We start from the raw sequence: 19,896 nt of genomic DNA, 5'->3' as shown, positions 1-19,896 counted from the left end.
GCGGGGTGCCACAGGGTTCTGTCTTGGGCCCGGTCTTATTCAACATCTTTATCAACGACTTGGATGATGGACTCAAGGGCATCCTGGTCAAATTTGCAGATGACACCAAACTGGGAGGGGTGGCTAACACCCCAGAGGACAGGATCACACTTCAAAACGACCTTGACAGATTAGAGAACTGGGCAAAAACAAACAAGATGAATTTTAACAGGGAGAAATGTAAAGTATTGCACTTGGGGGGGGGGGAAATGAGAGGCACAAATACAAGATGGGGGACACCTGGCTTGAGAGCAGTACATGTGAAAAGGATCTAGGAGTCTTGGTTGACCACAAACTTGACATGAGCCAACAGTGTGACGCGGCAGCTAAAAAAGCCAATGCAATTCTGGGCTGCATCAATAGGAGTATAGCATCTAGATCAAGGGAAGTAATAGTGCCACTGTATTCTGCTCTGGTCAGACCTCACCTGGAGTACTGTGTCCAGTTCTGGGCACCACAATTCAAGAAGGACACTGACAAACTGGAACGTGTCCAGAGGAGGGCAACCAAAATGGTCAAAGGCCTGGAAACGATGCCTTATGAGGAACGGCTAAGGGAGCTGGGCATGTTTAGCCTGGAGAAGAGGAGGTTAAGGGGTGATATGATAGCCATGTTCAAATATATAAAAGGATGTCACATAGAGGAGGGAGAAAGGTTGTTTTCTGCTGCTCCAGAGAAGCGGACACGGAGCAATGGATCCAAACTACAAGAAAAGAAGATTCCACCTAAACATTAGGAAGAACTTCCTGACAGTAAGAGCTGTTCGACAGTGGAATTTGCTGCCAAGGAGTGTGGTGGAGTCTCCTACTTTGGAGGTCTTTAAGCAGAGGCTTGACAACCATATGTCAGGAGTGCTCTGATGGTGTTTCCTGCTTGGCAGGGGGTTGGACTCGATGGCCCTTGTGGTCTCTTCCAACTCTATGATTCTATGATTCTATGATTCTAACACATCTGCATGAGGTGCTGTTGTCACATGGCTACGACTCATAAGCCATGAATGCAGGTCTGAATAGTGCCCCTTTGGAAACCCCCACCCTCCATGCAGAAAAAGAGCATCTGCCCCTGAAATCCTTTCAGTATAAAGTGTATGAATGATTGGCAGCTAAAAAACTGTCTCCTCGGCTATTTTAGAACACTTTCTGGGAGAGCTTGCTTGCAGATAGGGATAGCGCACGGTTGGAGATCCTTTTATTTGTAATTGCTCTGGTTGCTTAAAAGGGTAGTTGGCGGATGAAGTTAATCAAGTAAACTTTAATGGTTTAACCTGCCAGAAAAAGGGCCAGTTTAAAACAGTGGCTGTCTAGTTCACAGAGTTCCTGAACAAGCCTGCATGGAAACACCGGTTTCTATAATGACTGAAATGTGCTTCATTTGCAACTAAGTAGAGCCTCTCTGCTAATGCAGAGCACAATCCACAGCTTCAGGCAAGGCCATTTATATACCCAGAATCCAGAGCAGCCTTTTCTCCTACTCCTCTGAAGTACCACCACTGCAACACCAGCGCTTGGCCTTCTGGCACCTGCAGGCTAGGGAAAGAGCTCTTTAGCACCCTGGGGTGGAGCTCCTTCTCAGCAATAGCGCTCTCTGCTCATTCCCAACTCCTTCAACCAGTGCCTCTGTGCCTTCAGGCGCCCAATAGCCCTAAGACGGGGGCGGAAACAGTACTTAAGGATGATCAAGCATTGCCTATGAAGGTCCAGGAGCTTGAAGAAAAACTCCAGCTGTTGCCAAAAATACTCCAGGAGCCGCAAGCAAGAGGTATTTTTGAGAATCCTGTCTTCACAAATTCCGGGGACATGGCCCTCCCAGTGTTAAGGTGGGGAGGTGGGGTTGGGAGTTTGCAGATAAGAGTCAAAAGTTAAAAATGTAAAGGCTAATGGAATTCTATTTAAAAATCAAAAGTCGCTGTGGTGGTTCAAGTTATAGTGTGAGACAAAAGACAAGATGGAAAAGAAAAGATAAGGAAAAGAGAAAAGAGATAGAGAGAAAAAGAAGAAAGAAAAAGAAAAAGAAAACACAAAAAATCCTACTGAAAATGGTTGGTTTGTTTGTTCAGAAAAGAGAAGGGGGGAACCATTGTAATAAGTAAATAGAAAAAGGGGGGTGGGGATGGAAAAGTAGATATATATATATAGAATTCTTTAATGAGAAATTAAAAAAAACTTTTTTAAAAAAAGAAGTGAATAGAAATGGATGAATAATGAGTAATAATGCATTAATAAAAAAGGGAGGGTTGTGTGTATAACTAAAGAAGGAGGAGGAGGAGAGAGAGAGAGAGAGAGAGAGAGAGAGAAGGGAACAAGAAAAAGGGGCAGTTTGAATTCTCCCGTGGGACCCCCAGGGCTTGGTGTCGGGTCCCTAGATGAGGGCTGAGGGGCGGTTCCAGGAAATGGGCTCCAATGGTTCAGGCCGCCTACCTGGGTTCATAGGGCTTTAAAATACGGATAAGAAATGGACTGAAAATAAACTCAATAACATGAAGCATGGTTTTTGGTGTGCCCGCCTGCACTGGGGAGGGTCCATGCCGCGTTCTTCTAGCCCCCAGCCGGTCCCCGGTGCGCAGTTCCTCTGCTCTTTTGCTCCAGCCGCTGGTGATATAGGCTTGGGGTCAGAGCTGGGCTAGGTGGGGGGTTCCCTCTGGGCTCCCTGTCTATCCCAATCCCCTCCTATCCTTACCAATACAGTCGTACCTTGGATCCCAAACGCCTTGCAACTCGAATGTTTTGGATCCCAAACACCACAAACCCGGAAGTGAATGTTCCGGTTTGTGAATGTTCTTTGGAGCCCAAATGTCTGACGGTGCTTCCGCGGGGCTCCTGCAGCCAATCGGAAGCCGCGCTTTGGTTTCCGAATGTTTTGGAAGTCAAACGGACTTCTGGCATGGATTCCGTTTGACTTCCGAGGTACCACTGTATATCTTCTCGGAGCAGGGGCAATCCCATTGCCGCCTTCAGTTCTGGTAAAGCTAAGAATTGCTTGTGCCGATCTTGATGCCTTCAAGGCCGAGGCTGTCATCTGATGTGACCCAGTACTCCTATCAGAGAAGCAAATCCTCAAATACAGTCATACCTCTTCTTCCGCTCGGTTCAGGTTACGTCTTTTCAGGTTGCGTCCTGCGGCGACCCGGAAGTAACGGAACGGGTTACTTTCAGGTTTCACTGCTCGCGCATTTGCAGACGCTCAGAATGACGTCACGCGCATGGGCAGAAGCGGCAAATCGTGACCCGCACACGTGCAGACGCGGGTTGCGTTCTGCTCATGATGCGAATGGGGCTCCGGAACGGATCCCGTTCGCAACCAGAGGTACCACTGTAGTTGAAATGCCAGGCTTGTTCAATGGCTTGTCCATTTAGGAGCCATTTCTGCTTCCTGGGCTGTGCCCCCAATACTACGGCTTTTGTCTTGGAATAATTTGTATTCAAATCTTTGTTACGACACAGTTATGGGAGTTGGAACTTAACAGGTTAAGTTGTTCCCATGATGCCACACCATTCTGACATCAGTTTTCGAAGCTGGGAGGAGATTGGGAGGAGTTTGCCATTCTCACTCTATGCTGTGAGGGGAAAAGAGCAGTCCTATAATGGCTGCAAGCAGTCCTGGTTTTTCCGGAGATTTGTTGGAATAAACAGCTGTAAATAGACAAACCGGTGCTGTGTGTGTTTGTCTGGAAGCTAAGCCAAACTACGTGACAGTTTTACACCGCTGTGTGAAACTCTGCCGAGACGTGACTGAGAGCTGCGCAAGAGGAAGTGTGCCGGGCGGCCATAAATCGCTAATTGGAGTCGCAAATCAATTAGCGGGGACCGCGGCTGACCAACAAAGTTCAAGAGGTTATGGGTAACCTTAATCATCGATCGTAAACCTGTCACGAGAGGCTGCCGGGAGCTTTGAAATCTGCGGTGTCGAGCAGAGAAGCACGGCAGGAGGCGGAAGAAAGCAAGCAAGCAAGCAAGCTGAAAGACGCAGAAAGTGCCTGTGTTGCTGAGAGCTGAGAGCAGCAAGGCATCGTTTCTCCAGGGACAGAAGCCAGAGGAGCTGGTGTTTTTGTAAGTACAGCTTGGGGCCCCCTTGGGAGAACGGAAGGAGATGGCGGACGGACATGATTCATTCTCCGTGCCTTTTGAAAAGTTAAACGGCCAGAATTGGGCGGAATGGAGCAGAAAGCTGAAGGCCTGGCTGGTAGCTAAGGGTCTTTGGGAGGCGGTCTTAAGGCCTCCACTGCCTCAACCAGCCGCCGGAGCTGCAGCTGCAGTAATTGCAGATGCACATGCTTCGCAGAGGAAAAATCAGAAAGCCCTGGGAGCTATAGTGCTCAGTTTGGAGGGTTCAGAGTTGCCCCATGTGGAGGGGTTGGAAACTGCGCATGAAGCTTATGCTGCTCTTGAAAGAGTGCACCACAGGACCACGGCTGGTGCAAAAATCCACACCACCAGGCGTTTGTTTGAGATGAAGCTGCGTCCAGGTGGGGACATAAGACAGCATGTTACAGAGATGCTCTCTGTGTTTAATGAACTGCGGCTGTTGCAGGTGAACTTTACAGATGAATTGAAGGTTTATATTTTGCTAAGCTCTCTGGACAAAAGTTATGACAATTTATGTCTAACTTTGGAGTCTATGAGTCCGCAGGATCTGACTCTGGCGTACGTCACAGGACGCTTGGCCGACGAACAGGAAAGGCGCATCAGGGAGAGCAAGTCTGGCGCAGGGAGCTCCACCGGGAAAAAGGGGGGGGCAGGCCAGATGAGAGCTTTGTTCAGGCTTTTTCCACTCGTCGGTGCTACGTGTGTGGATCCCACAGTCATTTCAAAATAGACTGCCCACAGAGAGCGAGGGCAGCTGCACAGGAAGGCTTCAAGGACACCTCTCATGGGAATCAGGCGGGTTTCCATGGCAACCGGTCTGGAAAAACAACCAGGCGTGGGACTGAGGCTGGTGGACGTGCCAGGTGCCAGGAAGAGACTTATCAGATCACGGCTAGTCTGGCGTTGGCTGAAGACAGCTGTAGGACAGAGCTAAGTTTCGTTATTGACTCTGCAGCTAATCGCAACTTGATTCCAGAGACCCCTGCTGTCGAGAGGTGGAATTGCACGGCAATTCCGGCCGGGAAAACTGTACTGTTTGCAAATGGACAGAAAAAATATGTGACTAACGTTACAAATCTCTTTATGTCTATTTTACAGGAAACGTTGGAGTGCTGTACCGTTCCTGGGATGCACCACTGTCTTTTATCTGTGCCTTATTTGTTAAAAAAGGGATTTAAGGTTTCTTTTGAGGATGACGTCTGCACAATCTCCAAAGGAGGGAGGATGCTTGCCAAGGTTAAAAAGGGGCAGAATGATCTTTTCATTCTTAAAACGTCTCTGGAGGGTGAGGGGAAGGTTGAGAAAGCACAAGCACTGCGTGCTACAATTCCCAATCATGATTCATGTGTCCATGCTTGGCATGCTAGGACGGCTCATGGTTCTCTAGAAGAACTACAGGTGCTGCCAGAGGTTTCTAAAGGTTGTAATATCACAGAATGTGGATTTACTGTTGTCAGAGCTGCTTCCAGATCCTAGCTCACAGAGGATCACGCTAGCCAGCGGTCATTAAGTAAAAGTCTTTATTGAATTACAGTTTCTATTCTCACGCTGCTGTCTGCAACTCTACGTCTACTAGCTAGATCGGCGAGGCTCCGTCTGAGTCTCCGCCCCGTGCGCACCAACTTAATATCCTAGCCTTGCTCCACCTTTTCCTCCTGACTGTCCTCCTCTGGGTCCCTCTACCCCCCGGGGCTTCTTCCTTCCGGGATTCTTCTGACGCTGACCCGGACCCTTCTGCCTCCTTGCGCCGGGCTTTAGGACCTGGTTCCCTTTCGGGGCTGCTCACTGCGCCGCCTTCCTCTGCATTTGAACTTGGCGCGCGCGCCCAACCTTCCACTTTCCTCTTAACCGTTTCTTCGCTCCCCGATGGAGGTGTGGCCACTCCTGACTCCTGCCCTCCCTCCTGTGGTGAGCTGCCAGCGCTTCCCCCCTGGCTCCTTTCCTCTTCCCTGCTTCCTGGCGGTGACGCTGGTCCCGATTTCCAGCTGCTCCCCCCTGAGTCTCCTCTGGCTCTATCTTCCTGGGGTGCCTCCCTAGACTCCCCCCTTGCCCTGGCCACTGGTGCTCCTTTCTGTGAATCCTCTGATTCACTGGAAAGACTGGGAGATCTCGGGTCGTCGTCATCACTCATCCTTTCCTCTGTCTCCTCCCCTTCGCTCTCTGTTTCCTCCCTTGCCCGTGCCTCTGCACCTAAACCCCTGACAACTGTGAATTGTGAAACTTGCAAACTGGTAAAGGTAAAAGGATGCAGTTATCCAAAAGTAGAGAGGATAACCGAAAAACCTTTTGAGCTAGTTCACATAGATCTGTGGGGTCCCGTGAAGGAACCAAGTCTGGGAGGGTCAAAGTTTCTGCTCACGATGCAGGATAATTTTACGCAGAATTCCTGGACCCATGGTCTCAAATCCGAGGATGATGCAGCACAGCTGATCAAAGGGTGGATTGAGGGAGTGGAACAAAGGTTTGCCACCAAAGTGCAAGCTGTCACAAGTGACAGAGGTGCTCAGTTTACAGGTTCTGCTTTGCAGAAGTTCTTTCGCAAGAAAGGGATACGTCACACAGTGACTTCACCCAATCAGAGGGGGGAGGCAGAGCTCAGATGTCAGGCTCTGGTTCGGACTGCAAAGGTGTTGCTGAAGGATTCTGGGTTGCCACCAAAGTTTTGGCTGGAGGCAATCAGGTATGTGAGCTTCACCTGGAATCGTACCTACAATTCAGTGGTAGGTGACACACCGTTTAGGTTGTTACATGGCAGGAAACCCCAGATTCATTTTTTGCGTATGTTTGGGTCAGGTGCGTCTGTGCCAGTACCTGCTGCTTTGCAGGGGCCAGATGGATCCAAGTTCCGGAAAATGATCTTCTGTGGGTATGAGCCAGAAGCACGTGCATGGAGGTTCGCATTTCCATCAGGTGATCAGAGTAAGTTACTGATCAGTAAACACGCTGAGTTCTATGAGCAGGATAAAAAGTCACAAACTGCTGTCAAGCGTGATGTTCTTTCAGAATGTCTTTCTGATTCAGAACAGGAAAATTCTGAGGGGGAGGAAGGAGAGGCTGAGTCTGATGATGACGACCAGGTAACTGACCAAAGTCAGGAACAGGAGGAGGTATCGGTAGTTTCTCCACAAGATGTTAGGAGAACACCCAAAAGCGAGCCTAGTTCTCCAGTGAGTGTCATGGAGAGGATTCGAAAACGCTTTAAGTCAGAGGGGGAATCCAGAGATGCTGAGTACACACATGATAGTGATGGTGAACCAGGAGAACCATCTGGGTTTGTGCCCAGGCGATCCAGTCGCACAACGAAGGGTGTTCCACCGGAAAGATACGAAGCCACAGGTGCGTGGGTAAGTTTCGCACAGTGTGAGCCTGAGAGTTATGTGGATGTTCCACAGGTACTGTCAGAATGTGTGGCAGAGGGGGTATGGGAGTTGGAACTTAACAGGTTAAGTTGTTCCCATGATGCCACACCATTCTGACATCAGTTTTCGAAGCTGGGAGGAGATTGGGAGGAGTTTGCCATTCTCACTCTATGCTGTGAGGGGAAAAGAGCAGTCCTATAATGGCTGCAAGCAGTCCTGGTTTTTCCGGAGATTTGTTGGAATAAACAGCTGTAAATAGACAAACCGGTGCTGTGTGTGTTTGTCTGGAAGCTAAGCCAAACTACGTGACAGTTTTACACTGCTGTGTGAAACTCTGCCGAGACGTGACTGAGAGCTGCGCAAGAGGAAGTGTGCCGGGCGGCCATAAATCGCTAATTGGAGTCGCAAATCAATTAGCGGGGACCGCGGCTGACCAACAAAGTTCAAGAACAGTCTCCCAAAGTCCTTTAGTAATCGCCTCATAGCCACTTGTGTTTGTGCTAACAACACCGTATCGTTGGCATGTAGCAAAATGGATACATTCTGGGATAAAAGTGAAACAGGGAAATATCTGGCCATTTGGGTTCCTTTATTACATCATTTACATAAATGTTAAACAGCAGAATTTTAGAAAGTATTTCAAAGTGTTTAAAATGATTTAGGAATTACAAGGTTAACTTTTTAAAAAAGATATTAAATAAGTTTTAAAAGCCTGTATGTGTAACTGCTGATGATGTTGGGGGGTGGCGGCAGCTGTGGTTGTAAGACTCCCTTAAAACTGATTTACAGTGCTGGCTCTTGGGGATTGAAAGGGCACATAAAAAGGCCTTGCCCCAAATTAAAGAAAAACCAACAAACAACCCCAGTCAAACAATTAGAAAAACCAGCCTGTGGAGCTCAGATGAACAAGTCCCACTTTGGTGCAACTTGACCCGAATGACATGCACAGATGCTCCCTTCTTTTTCTCAGTGATAGGAGCTCTTTTGGCTGAGGTGTGGCATGCAGCTGAAACAGTATTTAAGGAAGCTCAAGTATTCCGTGTGAAGTTCCAGGAGCTTGAAGAGAAACTCCAGGCGTTGCCAGCAACACTCCAGGAGCCGCAAGCCAGAGGTATTTTTGAGAATCCTGTCTTCACATGGCCCTCCCTCCCAATGGGCTGATGAGCGCTGGCCATGTTGGCTGGGGCTTAGGGGAGTCCCACCACAGTCTGGAGCCCAGTTCAGTGCGCCTTTGTGGGCAGCTGGTAGCCATGCCAGGGTCGCCTTCGCTGCGTGGAAGGGGTGGCCTCCCCCCCACCCCCACCCCATGCGCAGGAGACCAGAGGCCAGTAGCAGACTGCGCATGTGCCTCTGAAGGGCACAAAGGTTTGCTGCCTCCTTGTGTGCCCATTTTCTTGCCAGAAAGAATAAAAATACAGCATATGGTTGCACATACCAGGCACCAATGTTAATGGTGGTTCTTTGGCTTTTCCTTCAGGTGAGGAACACGAGGAGGAGGAGGAGGAGCAGCAGCAGGAGGAGAAGGAAAAGTAAAGAAAATGGGGGGGGGTATATATTTTCCTATATATTTCTATTATTAGTTCTATATATTGCTTCTTTGTTCGAAAGCACGTCAAAGTGCAAGTAGATAAATAGGTACCGCTCCGGCGAGAAGGTAAATGGCGTTTTCGTGCGCTGCTCTTCTGGTTCACCAGAAGCGGCTTAGACAAGCTAGCAACATAACCTGGAAACTGTACACTTGCTCCCTCGGCCAGTAAAGCGAGATGAGCGCCGCAACCCCAGAGTCGGTCACGACTGGACCAAATGGTCAGGGGTCCCTTTACCTTTACTATTGCTTCTTTATTTAATAAAATTTATTTTAAAAAGCCTGCAAAGTGGTTTACCAAAACAAAAAACAAAAAACCCACCACAGCAGTAAAATCAAGAAAAATCAACAATCCTACTTTAAAACATACAAAAGCTAAAATATTAAAAGAGATGAAAATTACTTCAACTTCCTAAGCTTCTAGGTATGCTTGCCTCAACAAGAATGCTTTTAGCAGGTGCCTGAAAAGCGTCTAGCAAAGGCACGTGCTTTGTTGCAAGAGGCGGGGAGTTCCAAAGGGCAGGTGTTGCCACACTAAACCATGCAGTACAGATATTCTGCGGAACCTGTGGTAGCGCTTGAAACGGTTAGAATTCCAGCTCCATGATTGCAGTCATGGGATTGTTGTCTATGTTTTGACTCCACAGAGTGGGAAGTGACGGCGACAGGATGTTTGTGTTCCTGTGTTCCGTGAAGTGGGACTATTGTCCTTTGTTCTTTTTCTCTTTGCTGTCTGATGCTAGAGAGAGAGGGAGCCATGTTGCAGTGCTCCGTGTGTGTTTTTACATGTAAATCAAGTCGATTAGCCAAAATGCTGAGTTGCTGAGGTCTGTCACGCATGATCCACAAACTCTGCGGATCCCTAAGTGTGCCGGTGTCGCTTGGCATCGGTTGCTGTGATGTTCGGGCTGAAGCAAGCTTATGAAGCTCCCAAACGATCGACCAGGAGGGAGGGAACATGCCAGTCGGGCACGTGTCTCTGCCAGGGTGCTACTCGAGTGTAGGCTGAACTCCTGACAGAAACTACGGAAGGGGAGGTTTTAGTCATGGGGATTTCACCATGCTCTGAAAAGGAAAACATTGATTTCAAGAGCAGGCCTGCACAGCAGCAATCTACTCACCTGCGAGTCTCATCATGATCAGTGGGACTTCTTCCCGAGCCGGCGGTGCATAAGATGGGCTGCACCCCTTGCACCCAACTTGTACCTAAAACTCTGCACCAGAGAAGAGTGGAGCTGGAAGGGACCCCTGAGGGTCATCAAGCCAACCCCCTGGGGCAATGCAGGAATCTCAAGTAGACTATCCCTGACCGATGGCCCCCCGTCTTCTGTTTTTCCTCTCAGCCAGGACCCACAACAACGGAGACTGGAGGTGGGGGGAAAGATAAATTTTGATGAGGGAAAGGCAATGGGGCCGATTTGTCAGGCGCACACAGGCACAGCTTGAAGACTTTACGCAGAGAGGAACCCCACACGGGAGACACAGATACACAAGCACACAGAAGTCAATAACCCAAGAGTGGCTTCTAAGTGGGGGGTTGGCTGAGGACAGGGTGGGGCGGAAACATGTGGAGCTTTTAGACTCCAGAACTGGCACAAACAGGGATGGAACTCTGCTTCAGTTCAAAGGGAGGTATGATTGGCAGGCAAGGTGACACAGCCAGTTATGTGGAAGGGAGGAGGAGAAAGGTGGGGAGGTCACAAGGGAGGAAAGAGCTCTGCACCTCAGCTCGGAATTCTTTTGGAAGAGTGGAGGGGAACAGAGGAAACCTTTCTTCCCTTTCAGTCTTTTCTCTCCCCCTCCTCCCCCCCCTTTTTTTAAGAATACGGAATTTCCGAGGGGGAAATTCGCTAGGGATCTCGCTATTGGCAAACGGAGAGGCCAATAGTGCCTTGAGTGCCAAGGAAAACAAACATGGAGCCTGGCACGTTTCCCTGCGCAGCTCTGCTGCCTGTCCGTCTGATACAAAAGTCCTTCCGGCCTCTGCCTCTTGCCGTTAGCAGAGTAAACACAGCGGTGAAGCAAATGCAGCATGTGGGTAATAAATCCAGACACACAGGCGTTTCTTATCTTCTTAGCCTTTAATCATGAATTTAACAGCATAGCTTCAAACCTGGTGAAAGCTCACCCATCTTGCATCCTATCTTCGCAAAAACGAAACCAGACTGACACTCTCGGAGTCAAACCACTCCCAAAGAGATTCTAACCACGCCTCAGGAAAGAGACGTCACCACAGAACTCCTTAACCCTGTGAGTTCTGAAACCAGTAACACCCCCTCTCGTCTCGAATCCTGAGGGAAACTGTGAACCCCTATTTACAGACCTCTTTGAGTTCAACTCACCTCCCATTGCCTTTTGCCTCCCACTGGCATTTATCCCAGGCAATTGTTGAATCCCTTCCACACTCCCAGAATCACACTGTGCGAAACCCACCCATGCACTGGTGACCTGAAACCTTTCCGGTGGAATTCCCTTTGTGGTCCGAGTTGACCGCCGGAGCACAACCTCGGGCGCTCCTCCTGACCCACTGGGATCAGCAAGTGTGTCTCCAGCAAGCTCAGAAGACTCCCCCTCTGACTTGCTGCGTCTTCGGACCTTCTGCACTTGGCTAACAGGAGATGAAGGCTCGCTCTTGGGTTCCCTCTTAACCTGTGGAGAAACCCACCCCTGTGCTTGACCATCATCAGCAACCTGGTCTTCAGCAACAGGCTCCGCCTCTGACTCTCCTTCCTCCCTTTCTTCCTCCTCAGAATCAGACAAGCAGGCTGTGACCAACCACCCTGCTCAAAGAACTCAGCATGCTTGCTGACCAGCAGCTTGGTCTGATTACCCTCTGGGTATGCAAACTTCCACCCGTTTGTTGCAGGATCATACCCACAGAAAATCATGTCCTGACACCTAGGACCACCCTCCTTCCGTTGCGCTGTTGGTATTGGCACTGAAGCCCTGGAACCGAACGAACGGAAGAAATGCACCTGTGGCTTTTGCTTGTGCAACAGAAAATGCGGTGTGTCACCTACATCGTGATTGTAGGACCTGTTAAAAACAAAGCTGGCAAATTTCCAAGCCTCACTCCAAAAACTCTGAGGCAGCCCAGAGTCACACAGCAAAACTCTGACAACTCCAGCCAGTGCTTCACTCCTGTGCTCTGCCAAGCCTCTCTCTTGAGGAGACTTTGCACCCGTCACCTGGTGACGAGTTCCCTTTTCCTTGAAGAACTCCTTCAGAGCAGACCCAGTGAACTGTGACCCACGGTCGCTCCTGAACTCTTGCACCTTGGTGGAGAACCTTAGTTCCACCTCCGCAACCCAATCCTGGATCAGTTGCGCTGCCTCCCTCTGTGACCTGAGAGAGAAACACCATAAATTCTGAGAAAAAACATCTGCCATTGTTAGCAGATACCTGGCCCCACCCAGACTCTCACACTTCATTGGCCCTGTAAGGTCTGTGTGAACCAACTCAAAAGGTTTTGTGGCTACCCTCTTTACCCCGGGAAACCTGCCCTTTTGAACCTTGCTGCATGAATCATGGCTGGGAACACTAGCACACTTCGCCTTTGCTTTTCCTGCATTCCCACCACCCTCCAGAGGTGTCTCCAGAACAAAGAGATTGTCCTTGCCCTCCACGTCGACAAGCAGCTTCCCCCCTCTGGAAATAGAACAGGTGTTATTTTCAAAACAAACTTTGTACCCTTCTTTTACAAGAGCTGGTACAGATAACAGACAACAATGCATCCCCGGCACAACGTAGATCTCCAGCTGCGCCTGCAAAAAAGGAACATACACGTCAACAATCTCAAAATCTTGCTTTTGGGAACCGTTTGCAAACTGCACAATTTTCCCATCCAAAACAGCCCTGCAGTCCCGCAGCCCCCCAGCAGGTGTCTCTCCAATCAGGTGGTGACTGGCTCCACTGTCGATTATAAACTTCACAGCTGTGTCCCTGCTGGAATTGTTCTGTAGCGTTGCCATGCCAACAAACGTCCCGCTGCCTTTGTCCTTGGCAGCGTCCGAAACTGCAACATCCTGCGTTGCTCCGAAGACTGGACTTATCTCAGAGTTCCCAGACAACTCTGCAGGCCTTATCTCCCTCTGCAGCAGATGGCTGACCTTGAAGCATCTAGCTTTGTTCTGTTTCCCAGGCTTCGACTTACGACGCAAACAACTCTTGGCAGCCTTTGGAAAAAGAGGCTTCTCTGTGCTTTTACTGCGCACCGCCCCCCCACTGCTCCCAGGGCTCCCAGGATGCTTTCCTGCACCCCCAGTGGCAGGTAAAGGGCCCCCAGCAGCTTGCCTCTCTCCAAGCTCCTCACGCAGACACGTTGCATCACCCACGCAGCTTTTAGACCCTGCGAAACTGGCAGCAACAGCAGTAGTAGTAATAGTCCCTTCGTCCCCCTCAGGGGTCCCACAGCCTTTCCCAGCTGTGCACCGGCTTCCACGAAGGTGGTCAGTGCCCTCTGGCCTCCCCTGTTCTGATGCAGCCATCTCCCGGCCCTTGCTTCCGCCCCCAGCGTTGCACACTTCCTGTAGAGCTAGCCAAGCGACCGCAGGTTTCCTTGCATCCAGAACTATAGGCCTTAATTCAGCACTTACATTCTCAGCCAAAAACGCCATCACACGCTCCTCAGCTTCACGTTGGCTTGCAACAGCCCCAGCTGACGTAGACATCGGTGTGACCAATTCCCAGAGATTGGCTCCCACTAGGGACAACTCTGCTAAATAACTCCACTCCAGCCATGTTTGGATTGTTAACTTTTCACATGGCAGCTTAAGCTCAAAGCCATGTTCCTGGGACTGAGCCATCTCCTCCTCCCCCGGGGTAAGCGTACTCACGACAGCATCAGCTTCCTCCGGCAGATCGGCTCAGGCAGACCGCTTCTTTCCAGCGAGCTCCTTCCAGCTTCAAAGACAGCTCCAGAGCTCCAGCTGGCCCAGCAACCTTCCTGCTGGCCTCCCCACACGTGGGACGTTCCTGCAATGCTTCAAAGCTTTGGCAAACTGCCCATAACCTATTGGCAAACGGAGAGGCCAATAGTGCCTTGAGTGCCAAGGAAAACAAACATGGAGCCTGGCACGTTTCCCTGCGCAGCTCTGCTGCCTGTCCGTCTGATACAAAAGTCCTTCCGGCCTCTGCCTCTTGCCGTTAGCAGAGTAAACACAGCGGTGAAGCAAATGCAGCATGTGGGTAATAAATCCAGACACACAGGCGTTTCTTATCTTCTTAGCCTTTAATCATGAATTTAACAGCATAGCTTCAAACCTGGTGAAAGCTCACCCATCTTGCATCCTATCTTCGCAAAAACGAAACCAGACTGACACTCTCGGAGTCAAACCACTCCCAAAGAGATTCTAACCACGCCTCAGGAAAGAGACGTCACCACAGAACTCCTTAACCCTGTGAGTTCTGAAACCAGTAACACTCGCCTTCCCCAGAAACCCCTCCACATACCTAGGGCGCGAGACAATGAGCTCGAGAAAGCCCTTTCCTTCCCCTGTCGCACCAAGCACCACATCTTTTTTTATGAATAAAAGACCCTGCTTCCCTCTTTCTGGTATGAAAGCGTATCAATATGAACGGGGACTTGGGAATGAACTCTGTATTTACATACTGCTGCGTATAGCCCAATCAAAAGCGTCGGATTTGGACAGCTAGCCAATAGCGCTTAGCGGCCTCTAGTGGACAGAATCTTTCTTGTGCCGCTGCCTGTTTCCGTTCTGCAGAGCAGCGGAGCTTCGCCAGCTTGACTGAGCTCCTGAGTGGCCGCCTGCTGAGAGAACAATGGACTCAGTCCATCAAAAGCCCATTAACTGGTTTCTATTGCCAAAAGTGATCCTTTGTTGCAAGAAATCTGTCAAGCCACTTCCCTTATGGACTGCCGGCTTAGGAAAAGCCCCTCACTTCAGAAAATCCACCCCCTGCATCAATTTCCTCCATTCCAACGCCATTCTTGCCCTTAAGGAAAGGACTCTTTCCCCCTCTATCTCCCGCCATAATCCCTCAAGCGTGAGGACACGTGTACACCCCGCCCCCGGGAAGGGCACAAAAGTGACACTTACTGAGCAGTTAGTTGGCCAAAGAAACCAAGAGCCCATCCCCAGACTTGCCCCAGGGTATGGATGTGCAGGAGGGACGCGAGTGGCGCTGTGGTCTAAACCATAGAGCCTAGGGCTTGAGGATCAGAAGGTCGACAGTTCGAATCCCCGTGACGGGCTGAGCTCCCGTTGCTCAGTCCCAGCTCCTGCCAACCTAGCAGTTCGAAAGCACTTCCAAGTGCAAGTAGATCAATAGGTGCCGCTCCGGCGGGAAGGTAAACGGCGTTTCGTTGCGCAGCTCTGGTTCACCAGAAGCGACTTAGTCCTGCTGGCCACATGACCCGGAAGCTGCATGCCGGCTCCCTCGGCCAATAAAGTGAGATGAGCGCTGCAACCCCAGAGTCGGTCACGACTGGACCTAATGGTCAGGGCTCCCTTTACCTTTAGCTTTACTTAAGATGTGCCTGGACATGTTTGCCTGTGTTAAGCTTGTACTGAGTGAGAAGTCTGGACATGTTTGCCTATGGCCTGTCCACCGTCCCTCAGACCTGTGGGAATGTTCAGGGATGCAGGAGAGGATATATTGTCTGATTATATCCTTATCCAACTTGTCTTAACAAGTTCCACAATTTAGCAGAGTAACATTCCCCTCTTCTAAAATTGGCAGCGGATGCGTTTGCTCAGGCTCGCTAAAGCCTCTATAATAACTGTTCTGGTATTTTCCCCTTATTCCCTCATAAAAGATAAGACATGACACAGTCTTCTATAAAAGTATAAAAAGAGTTTACTCACATTCTGTTCACAATCGGATCGCAGAAGGCAGACTTAGCTTAGAAAAGTAACATACACTTGAAAACTATTCCATAAGAACACAGTCCCTTTTTCCTCTCTTGGCTGGAGGCCAAGAGGGCATCTTTGGCTAAGCAGATGTTGCTTCTTTGATGCATGTGGTGAAAGAGAGAGAGAGATGGCTGCCCTGCCCTGTGCTTTTGTCGTTACCTGCACAGGTGAGGCCACACCCACCTTTAGTCACATGTAGAGGAAGTTTATCCCAGCCCAGAAGGAAACAGGAAGTTTACCTGCTGGCTGGACAAACATTCCTCCCCATGTGTAAACATGTGCACTCTAGGAATGTTGTACTTGACTGCTCTTGTGTTTCACATCCCACAAGAGCATGTGGTGGGCCGGACTATATTTTGAAAAAATATAGTAGCCTCACACCCCGGAATTTTCCTCATCAATGCCAACTCACCCATAGAGGCAGAATAGGAAGCCAGCCCTCCAGGACTTGCTCCTCTGCTGTAAACATAGTTAAAGTTGAGCTGCAGCTAGTAAGACCAAGCACTGGGTGCCTCTCACAGAATCAAAGGCTAAAATTGGGTCGAGTGCTTCTCTCCAGAATCTCTTTCCAGGATTATGGCTTCACATGCCCCCTTCTAATAGCAAATTCATCTGGGGAGACCCGATAGACGACAGCCAAACACATGGAAAGCACATTTGGTGGTGGGGAATAAGAGGGTGCTGCTCCACAAACCTTAAAAAGCACCCTCTCCAATGGCATGGCACTTGGATGACCCTGTGGTTCTACCCCTGGGGCTGAGGGTGATGAAACAATTCCTGAGACAGCTAAAGTGCTGGTGGTGAAAAACCCACTTCAAATGAGACCAAACACGGGTTAGAGCTCAACGTCGAGCCTACCAAGTGGCGATAGCGACGGTGAGGAGGACCATTGTTGCTGGATCTGTTGGTGAAAACAGTACCAGGAGACTCTTTCAGGTGGTTCATAGTCTAACAGAACCACCTTTGCCATCAGGGTCTGATACAGAGTCCAAGATCTCCTGTAATGACTCCTGTCATGAGTTTTTTTGCAGATAAAAAGAGGTAGACTCCACCAAGGCAGGAGGGTGCCAGAGCTCTGCCTAGTCAGAGACATAGGATGGCTTGCCAGTTCCCGGGGCCACGTGGAGGAGGGGGTAGGAGGGAGGGAAACAGGTGGAGTATGCATGCGCATTCGACTGCCTAATGGCATCCACATCACCCAGGGGATCACAGCCACAGAGATAAGAAAAGCAGAGCCATCCCATTGTCTGGAGAGGTCACTTACCTGATCGCATGGACAAGCCGTTGTCATCGGACCCCAGTGATGGAAGCGTGCAGCTGTATTGAGGCAGCACTAACAATTTTGTGCCTGGGGTGACTGCCCCTGTGCCCCCGCAGCCCACTACGCCACTGGGTCTAGTCAAGTTGGACAGGATCCATTACAACCTGTTGCCTCTGAGGATGTGGACAGACTTGAACGAGTGAAACCTACCACCTGAAGAAGTGATTGTTCAACTGCTCATTAAAAAGACATATTTGGACCTGGCCATTATGCCCAATTATTGTCCAGTCTCAAACTTTCCATTCCTGGGCAAGGTGATTGAACGGATGGTCACTGAACGACTCCAGGCATGTCTGGAGGATAATGCAAAATACAGATGTCTTGGTAAAATCTCAGGATATACTATAAATAGGTCCAAATCAGAGTTGATGTTATTAGGAAATATATATTTTTGTTCAACTGTTTAAACAATACCAATTTCATACTTGTACAGAAAATGTTAATTATCTAGGCACATTACTACCATGAGATTTATCAGCAAAGTATTCCCCTCAGCTCCTCCTCCTGACTAGGCTGCTTCTGTGGGAGAAGAGAGCTGTCACGTGCCTTGCCCGCTACTTTTTTAACAACCCAGCTGACCTCAGTGCATTTTGTCCTTTCCCTCAGGCAGCAAAATGTCTTAGGCTGGCCTTGGGCATAAGTACTCGCCAAGTTGCAACGTTTTGTTTCAGAACCCACTTGCATAAAGTAAAAAAGGAAAAGAAGGGAATGCTTTTTTTAAAAAAATGATGTGCCCAGAACTCCTTTCTCTGATCAGTGAGTAAGCCCAAACAGCTCCCACACATCTGGCCTTAGGACTTCCAGAGCGGATGTGTGATCCCAAGCTATTGTTTGACATGCCATATTTTTCATTTCAGCATTGGAGCGCTCTTGCAGAGACTGTCCCTTTGTTCAGAAGGTCACAGGCCCAGAGTGAAAAACTGACACTCCTAATTTCAAGCTCAGGCCCTCCAGGTGTTTCTGGACTCCAGATCCTATAATCCCAGACCATTGGTCATGATGGTGATGGGCACTGGAGACCAGCAAAATCTGGAGGGACACAGATCAACTCTGAGCCCAAAGTTTGGCTTTTGCTATTTTTGGACACCCTTGGTCATGAGCCAAGTGTGATTCTCGAACTGTGAATGCTGACTTTGCCAAATCCATACAGGCCCTTTTCATCTCTCATGCTCAGGAAGTAGCAGCCACAGCTCAGGAGAGGATTTTTCATTTGCTCCTTTTCCATGGGGTGGGGAAAACTCAAGACTTTTAATCTTGTCTTATTTTTATGCAAATTGGGTGGTCCAAAAGAAGGAGACTTATATCTGCACCCTCTCTTTAGCACAGATGGCCTGCAGGAGAATTTCCTGTCCTTAAAAGTAAAACTGAACTTTTTTGGCAGTGCAACTGCAGGGAAGGCATTGTCTGCCACGTTTGCAGTTGAAGGCAGAGCTTGGGGGGGCAGGAATGTTCAGCAGAGGGCAACCAAAATTATCAAGGGGCTGGAGCAACTCCCAGATGAGAAGCTAAAACATTTGGGGCTTTCTAGTTTAGGGGGGAAATGAGTAAGGGAGGACACGGTCAGGGGTACACGCATAGTGTAGAGAAAGTGGAATGCGATCAGTTTTTCATCCCTCCATAATTCCAGAACCCAATGGGGCCATCCAGTTGTGGGTTACTTGGTGGTTGTTGTTTTTATTTTGATTACAGTCGTACCTTGGAAGTTGAATGGAATCAGTTCCGGGAGCCAAAACGTTCAAGAACTAAGCTGTTTGAAAACGAGGGTACAACTGTATTTATTTTTTGGTTTTATATTTTCATTTTACTTTGTGAAACACCCTGAGACCTGCGGGTATAGGGTGGTATATAAATTCAATAATTAATAAATAAAAGCAAAAAAAGAGGACAGCCTGAGGCACTGCCAGCCCGAGCTGGGAAAAGAGGTGTGCGGGGTCACCACTGCCATGCCCCTTTCCCCAGCTCGGGCTGGCAGGGGCCATGACGGGCAGAGCAGCCCACTCCCGAGCCACCTGAGCCCAAGACCCCAACACCTCCCCCTCAACCTGGACTTTTCCTTTAAAATGTAAAAAATCGCCCAGATAGGCATGTTGGTCCCCAAAAAGAGGACATGCCCGGGTTTCCCCAGACATATGGCAACCCTAAATTGTGGTGGAAGATGACCCTGAAAATACTGGCAAAGCCTTGTATGGTATGGCATGGAAAGGGGAACTAGAATAAAGGACTGAAGCGGCTGCATTAGTGAGGTTGTTAGAGCAAGTTTCCTTGGAATGAGGCTCAGCGGAGACTGTGGTGTCTTTATGATATATGGTTTATTCACACACATATACAACCTGAACCGAAGATGGAGAGGCTCACAGCAATAATGCCCCAGAAGGTCTTGCTTCTTCCAGTTACAGCCTTCGAATGAAGAAGAAATCAGGCATGGCTCTCTCTCTGTGACTTCTGCCAACTTCTAGCCCAGCTCTCTCACACAACTCTGACCTTTTCCTTTCTCATTCCCAGCCAGGCGAGTGAGGAGGCCCACCCTCATTTGCCCTCTGGCACAGAGCAGCCACAAGGTACATGGGTGGCAACTATGACCCTTGCTTGGTTAATTCAACAGTGGAATCCTCCATTAGATTTTCACCCTTGCAGA

At 49.3% G+C, this 19,896-nt stretch overlaps 1 protein-coding gene across 1 annotated transcript in view; it reads right to left on the bottom strand.

Annotated features, from left to right (window-relative positions):
- LOC308578213 (uncharacterized protein) overlaps nt 1-19,896 on the bottom strand; it is a gene marked incomplete at its 5' end in the record, with an annotated part of 719,745 nt that overhangs the window by 406,054 nt on the left and 293,795 nt on the right. The gene's annotated exons all lie outside the window — the stretch shown is intronic.

Source organism: Podarcis bocagei, assembly GCF_964188305.1.
Source record: "Podarcis bocagei genome assembly, chromosome: W".
Taxonomy (NCBI): Eukaryota; Metazoa; Chordata; class Lepidosauria; order Squamata; family Lacertidae; genus Podarcis; species Podarcis bocagei.
Note: the sequence above shows the minus strand (reverse complement) of the source record. Positions and strands in the feature narration are given on the sequence as shown.